The sequence below is a fragment of the Nematolebias whitei genome, chromosome 12, assembly GCF_014905685.2.
Source record: "Nematolebias whitei isolate Nwh7 chromosome 12, NemWhi1, whole genome shotgun sequence".
NCBI classification, from domain to species: domain Eukaryota; kingdom Metazoa; phylum Chordata; class Actinopteri; order Cyprinodontiformes; family Rivulidae; genus Nematolebias; species Nematolebias whitei.
The window spans coordinates 16,147,977-16,158,179 of NC_056509.1; positions in this window are offsets into that span (position 1 = coordinate 16,147,977).

Sequence of the window (10,203 nt, forward strand, 5' to 3'; positions counted from 1 at the left end):
GTAGGTAGGTAGGTAGGTAGGTAGGTAGGTAGGTAGGTAGGTAGGTATTAAAGTTTTATTGTCACATATATGTTTTCATGTTCTTAATGTTGCAATGCATTCTGGTTAAATGACATAGAGTAGTTGCTCAAGACGATATCCATCCAGCTTGAACGTTTGAATTTTAGACAATGTCTGACATTCAGCTCTTGAGCTGCTGCTTCTGCTGCAACAAGCTCTGCTTTCTGTCACAAGCCATTTGCAACAAGCATCGTATAATAATAAAGATTTAAAGATACATTTGTCACCCTACACATCCTTCCATCCACTATCTGCCGTTTATCCTAATTGGGTGGAAGGGACGTTAGAGCCGATGTACTGTAAAACAAAACCATTCCACCAAGGCCACAGAGTAATACACAACACTTTGCAGAAAATTGCACATTAATCACTGGGAGTTCACAAACATGACAACAGTCTAGTGCTGTCCTACTGATAGATGATGGGTGGCAGAGGTTTGTGGGTGCGCCTCAGCACATTACCTTTTAAGCTTTTGAGTTAGCTCCAGTGTTAATATATATTTTCTTCCTTTGAACTGCTCCCTTTCTCAGATGTTGCCACAGTGAGTGAACTCGCATAAAGATTTGACAACTGTCTTTACGCCTTTCCTGATGCAACCACTGACCACTGATCTAAGGCATCCGGGGAGCAGCTGGGTGGGTTAACAGCCTTGGTAAAGGAGTTACTGGTGCATACAGTCAAATGCATATCTGCATTTACCACAGTGAGGCAAATGTAGTTTTAGTCGTTTGTTGTTCAACCGCTGGGTGTCCAGGTGATGTCCTGAAAATGATGTGGGCTACATAGATAACTGGAGTGCTTTTGGGTAAAACCTGGTCTGAAGCGGAGAGATGGCATCCATCCCACTTTGGACGGAGCCGCTCTTCTTTCTAGAAATGTGGCTGATTTTGTTTATCCCCCAAATAATTTTTCATTCATTCATTCAACCTTTATTTAGACATGTAAGTCCCATTGAGCCTCGACAACTCATTTACAAGAGACCTGATTTCAACAAAGAATGATGAAAACAATGGACAACAGCGACAACAATAGACAGTTATAAAAAGGCATATAGATTTATTTTTTGTTTGTTACAAATAAGATAGCAAAAAAAGTAACAAAAACAGCTAGATTATAAGGCGAATGTAGAAAACTAAAAACAGGAAAATGTTTGCATTGGTCCTTGCCAGGAGTCCAACAGATTTTTAAAGCCACTTAGAGAGGTCAAAGTGGAGAGCTTCAGGTCTTTTTGTAAGATATTCCAGGAAACAGGAGCGGAGTAGGAGAAGGCCCTTTTGCCAAGTTCAGTCCGCACTGAGGGAACACTGCAGGTAATAATGTCTTGAGAGCGTACGCTGTAGCTGCAGTCACGCAGTTATTGACAACCCAGGGTCCACTCCAGGAAGCAGAGTTGTGATCCTCCACACCTTTTGCTGCTTCTCCTTTGTTACCAACCCACATCCCCACTGAAACAGTGTCAACCAGTCCACTACTCAAATTAAATAAACCAAAAATCAGCTCTAAAAATATAAACCATCATTTTAAATAAGTCAAAATCTTATTAAAATAAAATCAGTTACATCATCAGAGCAATAAATAAATAAAATCATTAAATGTGGACTATTGAACATCAAATCTCTTTCCTCTAAATCCCTGTTAGTTTGTGATCTGATAACTGATCATCATATGGATTGATTCCGTCTGACAGAAACCTGGCTACATCAGGGGGATTTGTTAGTATAAATGAATCCACTCAAGGTCAAGGTCAATGTTCTTCATTGTCATTCACATCACATGTGGTACATGAGGTGGAACAAAATTGTGTACACAGTTACATCCAAAAACGGTATCAATTGTGGGGGTTGGTTTGTTTGTTCCGTCTGAAGTTCCCAACCATCTCCTTCATCTTCTTCACATTGATGTGAAGGCTGTTCTTCCTGCACCAGTTCTCCAGGTGTTCCACCTCCTGCCTGTAGCTGGACTCATCATTGTTTGTGATGCATCCCACCACCGCTGTATCATCTGCAAACTTTACACTATGACATCCTGGATGGGTAGGTGCACTGTCATATGTAAGTAGAGTGAACAGGAGAGGGCTCAGTACACAGCCCTGAGGGGAGCCAGTGCTGAGGGTTATGGAGGATAAGGAGAAGTTGTGGATCCTCACAAACTGCGGTCTGTTTGTTAATTATTTAAATATTCATGTTCCTAGAACAACCAGTCGAGGTGGAGAAGTAGCTTCTATTTTTCAGTCAGGATTATTGATTGAACCAATTATTAGTTATAATTATTTTGAGTCGCTGTCCGTCAGTTTTTCCCCTCCAAATTTGCAATCAGAAAAACCTCTTCTACTTGTTGTTATATATCATCTGTATCATCTGGATCCTCTGTGGGATGGACCTTTACAAGAGATCCTTCCTGCCTACAACCATCAGTATCTATAACGTCTCTTAATGATATGAGGATAACGAGTTACAACAACAAATAATTTCCCTTTGGGATTAATAAAGTATTTTTGAATTGAATTGAATTTTGAAGTGAATTGAATCTACCAGACACTTACTCTGTTTTTGACTGATTTCTCAGATTTTTTTATTTGACTTATTATTGAATACTGCTAAAGTCATAATAATGTGGGGCTTCAATACTCATGTAGATGTTGAAAGTGATAGCTTAATGCCAAAATGAGAGCTGATACCAACAGACTTGAAAAACTCATCAAGAGAGCTGGTTCAGTTCTGGGAGTGGACCTGCAGTCTCTGACAGAGGTGTCTGAGCAGAGGATGCTGAGGAAACTGCTCCAGATCCTGAACAACACGTCACACCCGCTGCATGACCCCCTGGACTCTTACCGCAGCACCTTCAGTCGTAGACTGAAACCACCAAGGTGCTCCACAGAACGCTACATGAAGTCCTTCAAACAGTTCAACTCCTCTCACTTTCTACACATTGGACAATAAAATGAATCCTGCACCACAATAAACACTTTAATGTTTTCACATTAAAACATTTCACACAATGTGTCTAATGATTAAACATTTCACACATGTCTGCACCAGACTTGTTTAGATCTTAATTGCTGGTATTTTTATATTCTCTTTTATTTTTTTATATTGTGTGATTCCTTGTGTATGTTCCTTTGTATTTAAACTCTGGCACAACAATTTCCTGCGGGATCAATAAAGTTCTATCTTAGCTTGTCATATCTTAAGCAAAGCCTTTAAAAAATATATAATCAATTGATTTTGCCCAAAATGTTCGCACACCTATTATTCTCATCGTCACACTTTTGATTTGGTTCTGACTTATGGCATAGAGAATACATACTTAATAATACATCCACAAAATCCTGTTCTGTCTTTCTTCCACCTGCATAATATCACTAAGATTAGGAACATCTTGTCCAAAAATGATGCAGAAAAACTGATCCATGCATTTATCACATCTAGGTTGGACTATTGCAATTGTTTATTATCTGGGTGTACAAAAAATTGTTTTAAAAGTCTTTAGTTGGTCCAAAATGCTGATGCCAGAATTTTAATGGAGTTGACAGGAAAAATCATATGGTAAAATGGACTGTACTTATATAGTGCCTTTCTATCTTATTTCAAGATACTCAAAGCGCTTTACATTACAATCTGTGTCCTCATTTACCCATTCATACAGCACTCTACTAGATCTCTACAAAGCTAATTGAACAAATCATTCTAAAGAGACTAATCAGAGCTTTAGATCACATTCATACACTGATGGGACACACATCAGAGGTTATGAGGGGTTCAGTGTTTTGCCCATGGACACTTAGACATATGACTGCTGGTGGATTCGAACCCCCAACTTTCGCATTGGAGGACGACTGCTCTAACCACTCAGCCACAGCTGCCAGTTTTAGTTTGTTAGGAGTGCGCGGGGAACCCAGATGATATGAGACCCAGAACGAGGCAGACACAAGGGAAATACAAAAGAACAGTGTTTATTATTTACAGTGAGTTTAAATCACATCCACAGGCTGCTGGTCTGAGGCTCCTGGAAAGAGGGACGACAGGTTATTAGCTGTCCAACGGGGAAGGCTCAAGTTGTTTGTTAAGGAGTGTGTTTGTCCTTACAGTCCAACCCGAAGGGAGAGCTGGTCCTTCAGTCCAAGGCGAGCGAGCAGCAGAGGGAAATCCAAAAGAGTCCAAAAGGGGAACGAGGAAGGCTGGCACTGGAGGCAAAGAGGCACGAGGAATACCTGAGAGGCCTAGGATCCAAATCAGGTCACGAGGGAAATCCAAAGAGCACGAGGAACCAGGAAACTGGAAAAAAAGAGCAAAAGGTGAACAAATTCTTTTCACCAAGACATTTGCCTCACAACAGTACAATACCATAAGAGGTGATATGCTCCAGCGTTGAATCACACCGGACTGCAGCCTTAAGTAGATGGAGAGGCTCATCAGGCTGATGGCCGCCAGGTGTTGGTAATCAGCGGCCATCAGCAAGGCATGCTGCAGGCAGTGGGATCCTTACAGTACCCCCCCCTCAAGAATCGCCACCTGGCGACCTGAGGCGCTTCTCGGGGTGGTCTCTGTAAAACCTGGAAATCAAGCTGGGGTCAAGGATAAAGGACCTGGGGATCCATGACCTCTCCTCAGGACCGTACCCCTCCCAATCGACCAGGTATTGGAAACCCCTACCCCTGCGCCTCACGTCCAAGATGGAACGGACGGAGAATGCAGGGTGGTTGTCGATCAGGCGGGGCGGCGGAGGGAGGTCAGATGGAGGACACAGGGGACTGAGGGAAACAGGTTTCACTTGGGAAACGTGGAACGTGGGATGGATGCGCATGGCCCTGGGGAGCTGGAGGCGGACCGCAGAGGGGTTGATGATGCGGGTGATGGGAAAGGGACCAATGAAGCGGGGGGCCAGTTTGCGAGGTGTGTCCCGCAGCTTAATGTCCTTGGTGGACAACCAAACTTGCTGGCCGACCTGGTAGGCGGGCGTCTCTGAACGGTGGCGGTCAGCAAACCGTTTTGCCTGGGCTGCGGTCCTAAGGAGGGCTGCTTTGGCCTGGCGCCAGATACGACGGCAACGCCTGAAGTGGTGCTGGACGGATGGGACCGAACAGTCAGTCTCCGAGTCAGGGAACAAAGGAGGATGGTAGCCTAAGGAGGCTTCAAAGGGGGACATGCCGGTGGCAGAGGAGCGGAGGGAGTTATGTGCGTACTCCACCCAAACCAAGTGCTGGCTCCAGGACGAAGGATTAGACTCGACCAGGCAACGCAGTGTGGACTCCAGCTCCTGATTGCAGCGCTCGGCTTGTCCGTTAGCCTGGGGATGGTAACCAGAGGTGAGGCTAATGGACGCCCCGAGTGACTTGCAAAAGGAGTGCCAGACCTGGGAGATGAACTGCGGGCCTCGGTCAGAGACAATGTCCGACGGGATCCCATGGAGCCTAAACACATGGAGGGTGAGCAACTGGGCAGTCTCAAGGGCAGAGGGGAGCTTAGGGAGGGGAACAAAATGGGCGGCCTTAGAAAAGCGGTCAACAACTGTGAGGATGGTGGTGTTGCCGTCAGATGATGGAAGGCCGGTAACGAAGTCAAGGGCAATGTGGGACCAAGGGCGACTAGGGGTCGGGAGGGGAAGCAAAGGGCCAGCCGGGGGTTGAGTACCGGACTTGTTTCTGGCACAGACAAGGCAGGCAGAAACAAAGTCCTTAATGTCAGAAGTCATGGAGGGCCACCAGAAATGGGTCTTGGTAAGGGAGAGCATGCGGTTGACTCCGGGGTGGCAGGAAAGCTTATTAGTGTGAAGCCATTGGAGAACCTGGGACCGCACGCTGGAGGGGACGAAGAGGGTGCCGGGAGGACCACCACCAGGGTCTGGTTCGGAGAGGAGGGCCTGTTGGACGGTGGCGGTGATGGGCCAAGAAAGAGAGCCCACAATGCAGGACGAAGGGATAATTGAATCTGAAGGCTCGGACGAGTCTGGTGGAGCAAACATTCTGGACAGGGCGTCCGGTTTAATGTTTTTGGAGCCCGGACGGAAAGTCAAAACAAAATTAAAACGATTAAAGAAAAGCGACCAACGGGCCTGACAGGGGGTCAGACGCTTGGCGTTCCGCAGGTAGATTAGATTCTTATGGTCGGTCCAGATTAAAAAAGGTGTCTCAGTGCCTTCCAGCCAGTGCCGCCATTCCTCGAGGGCGAGTTTGACCGCCAAAAGCTCGCGGTTGCCCACATCATAATTTCGCTCAGCTTGGGAGAGACGACGAGAGAAAAAGGCGCAGGGATGGACCTTGTTGTCCAGAGGAGACCGTTGGGAGAGGACCGCCCCAACCCCAGTGTCAGAGGCGTCCACCTCCAAAATAAACTGGTGCGCGGGGTCAGGATGGCAAAGGATGGGCGCCGAGGAAAAGAGGGACTTAAGCTTTGAGAAGGCGGCTTCAGCCTCCGGGGTCCAGTGAAAGGCTCGGGCAGTCGAAGTGAGCTGAGACAGAGGGGCGGCGACACGACTGTTATCTTTTATAAACCGCCTATAGAAATTTGCAAACCCCAGGAAACGTTGTAACTGCTTCCTGGACTCGGGAGTCGGCCAATCGACTACCGCCCTGGTCTTTTCAGGGTCGGTTCGGCAACGACCACCCTCAAAAATAAAACCGAGAAAAGAGACAGTGGAGGTGTTAAACTCGCACTTCTCAGCTTTAACGAATAATTGGTTCTCCCACAGCCGCTGAAGAACCAGACGAACGTGGGCCGTGTGTTGAGCGGGGTCGCGAGAATAAATAAGAATATCATCTAAATAAACGAACACAAAATTACCAATAAAGTCGCGCAGGACGTCATTAACGAGCGCCTGAAAAATCGCGGGGGCATTGGTTAACCCAAAGGGCATAACTAAATATTCGAAGTGGCCCAGAGGAGTGCGAAAAGCGGTCTTCCACTCGTCGCCCTCTTTAATACGGACGAGGTGGTACGCGTTTCGGAGATCAAGTTTCAAAAAGCAGGAAGCAGACTGTAACTGCTCCTGAAGTGAGTCAATAAGAGGAAGAGGGTATTTATTTTTAATTGTTATGTTATTTAAACCACGATAATCTATACATGGCCGGAGTGACTTATCTTTTTTAGAAACAAAGAAAAAACCCGCTCCCACAGGGGAGGTCGAGGGTCTAATAATGCCTGAGGCAAGAGATTCATTTATATAATTAGTCATAGACTCCCTCTCAGGACCAGAAAGGTTGTAGAGTCTGCTTGACGGCAAGGGGGCGCCAGGTAACAAGTCAATCGCGCAGTCGTAGGGACGATGAGGAGGAAGTGACAAAGCGCGTTGTTTACTAAAGACGGCCGCCAGGTCGCGGTATTCTGCAGGAACCGAGGAAAGATCGATCTCCTCTAGAGGAGGCGTGTCACGAGGGGACGCTTTAACAGCAGAGCGTAAACAATTGCTGAGACACTTGTCGCTCCATTTATCAACACAGCCGCGCTCCCAGTTGATAACTGGGTTATGATTACGAAGCCAAGGGAAACCTAGAATTACTTGAGGAGTATGAGAATTGAAAACGAAGAAATCAGTCATTTCATGATGATTTCCTGACATAATGACATGTAACTCGGTGGTCTTTAAATTAATACGGGTCAGCGTGTCTCCGGTTAAGCCGGCGACAGAAATTGACGGTATTTCGCGAGTCGGAAGAGAATATTCTTTAACTAAATCAGAGCTGATCAAATTTTGTTCAGCGCCTGAGTCGATAAGAGCTGAAAAAGAAAAGCGACGGTTTTGTGTTTGAATGACCATGGGAAGTAACAATTTAAATGGGGAGGTTAACGTAGACGTTCCCACCAGTAACTCCCACTTTACTGGTGGAAGTTCTCGTTTCCCCGAAACGGACAGTGGGGCAGAAAGTGACCGGAATTACCACAATAAATGCAGAGACGGGCAGATACACGCCGCTGTCTCTCTGCAGGAGTCAGCCGTGCACGCCCCACCTGCATAGGCTCGGGGGAGCGATCCCGTGAAGGGAAAGAAGATGATTGGCTGTGACCAGGAAGCAAGGAAGACTGGGAGTTGTAGTTCACAGGGGGCTGATTCGAGGAAAAGGACTCGTAGCGAGGGGTTGTAAACCCGGAAGTGGGGGAATTGTGGGAAACGTAGTGTCGCGGTGCAGGCTTGGGCTCACCTGGAGGAGTCGGAAACCCGGAAGTCGAGGGTCGATGGGAACTGTAGTTTGTTTCTCTTCGCCTCTCCCAGAAGCGGTCGTCGATTGAGATGGCAAGGTCTATCAGCTTGTCGAAAGTCTCGGGCTCATCTCGCGTGGCCAGCTGATCTTTGAGAAAATCAGAGAGAGCGTTAAGGAAAATACCTTGGAGGGCGGGCTCGTCCCATCCTGTTTGGGCAGCAAGGATCCGAAACTCCAGAGCGAACTCCGAGGCATTACGACGGCCCTGTCGTAAGTTCAACAATCGCTTGGCGGCATTTGAAGCCTGCAGGGGACGGTCAAAAATCCTGCGAAACTCCCGAAGAAAGAGGGCATAGGAAGCAGGGGGGTTATCATGACTCAAGAGGAACGAGTGAGCCCACCGGAGAGCGTTACCTTTGAGCTGGCTTACGAAGAAGGTGATTTTGGCTGTGTCCGACGAGAACTGGGAGGGAGCCCCCTCGAAGGCGAGTCGGCACTGAAGCAGGAAGCCGCCACATTGGTCAGGGTCTCCGGTGAAAAACTCAGAAGGTTTAATGAAAATTTGTTGGACAGGAGGAGTGGGACCAAGAGCCACGGGGGCTGACGGAACGACTGGAGCTGGGGAGGCAGAAGCTTGCAGCTGACGTTTAATGGAATAAATCATACCTCCGAGCTCCTGAAGGTTGGACTGGACCGTGGTCTGGTGAGTCAGCACCTGATGAATTACTTTGTCCATCCTGTCGATCCGCTCCTCCGCGGGAACGGGGGTTGTCTGCTCACTCTTGGTCTCATTCTGGGTCTGTTGTGGCTGGAGCATTTCTGTTAGGAGTGCGCGGGGAACCCAGATGATATGAGACCCAGAACGAGGCAGACACAAGGGGAATACAAAAGAACAGTGTTAATTATTTACAGTGAGTTTAAATCACATCCACAGGCTGCTGGTCTGAGGCTCCTGGAAAGAGGGACGACAGGTTATTAGCTGTCCAACGGGGAAGGCTCAAGTTGTTTGTTAAGGAGTGTGTTTGTCCTTACAGTCCAACCCGAAGGGAGAGCTGGTCCTTCAGTCCAAGGCGAGCGAGCAGCAGAGGGAAATCCAAAAGAGTCCAAAAGGGGAATGAGGAAGGCTGGCACTGGAGGCAAAGAGGCACGAGGAATACCTGAGAGGCCTAGGATCCAAATCAGGTCATGAGGGAAATCCAAAGAGCACGAGGAACCAGGAAACTGGAAAAAAGAGCAAAAGGTGAACAAATTCTTTTCACCAAGACATTTGCCTCACAGCAGTACAATACCATAAGAGGTGATATGCTCCAGCGTTGAATCACACCGGACTGCAGCCTTAAGTAGATGGAGAGGCTCATCAGGCTGATGGCCGCCAGGTGTTGGTAATCAGCGGCCATCAGCAAGGCAGGCTGCAGGCAGTGGGATCCTTACATAGTTGGAGTTTTATCTCCAGTGGCTTTCTGTCAAATCCAGATTTTAATTCAAAATCTTACTTCTAACCTACAAAGCTCTCAACAACCTAGCTCCATCTTACTTTGTATATTACATATGTTATTGTTCCATACTTCCCTAACAGCCCCTCCCTGGGCTGGCACCTTACCGTGGTGGAGGGGATCCTAGGAGCTATGCTGTCAGGGGCTTTATGCCCCTAGTAGGGTCACCCATGGCAGACAGGTCCTATGTGAGGGACCAGACAAAGTGCAGCCCAAAGACCCCAATGATGAGAAACGCAAATGGACCTAGTGTTCCCTTGCCCGGACGTGGGTCACCGGGGCCCCACTCTGGAGCCAGGCCTGGAGGTGGGGCACGCGGGCGAGCGCCTGGTGGCCGGGTTTTTACCCATGGAGCTCGGCCGAGCACAGCCCAAAGAGGAGACGTGGGTCCCCCTTCCCATGGGCTCACCACCTGTGAGAGGGGCCAAAGGGGTCGGGTGCAATGTGGGATGGGTGGTGGCCGAGGGCGGGGACCCTGGCGGTCTGATCCTCGGCTACAGAAGCTGGCTATTGGGA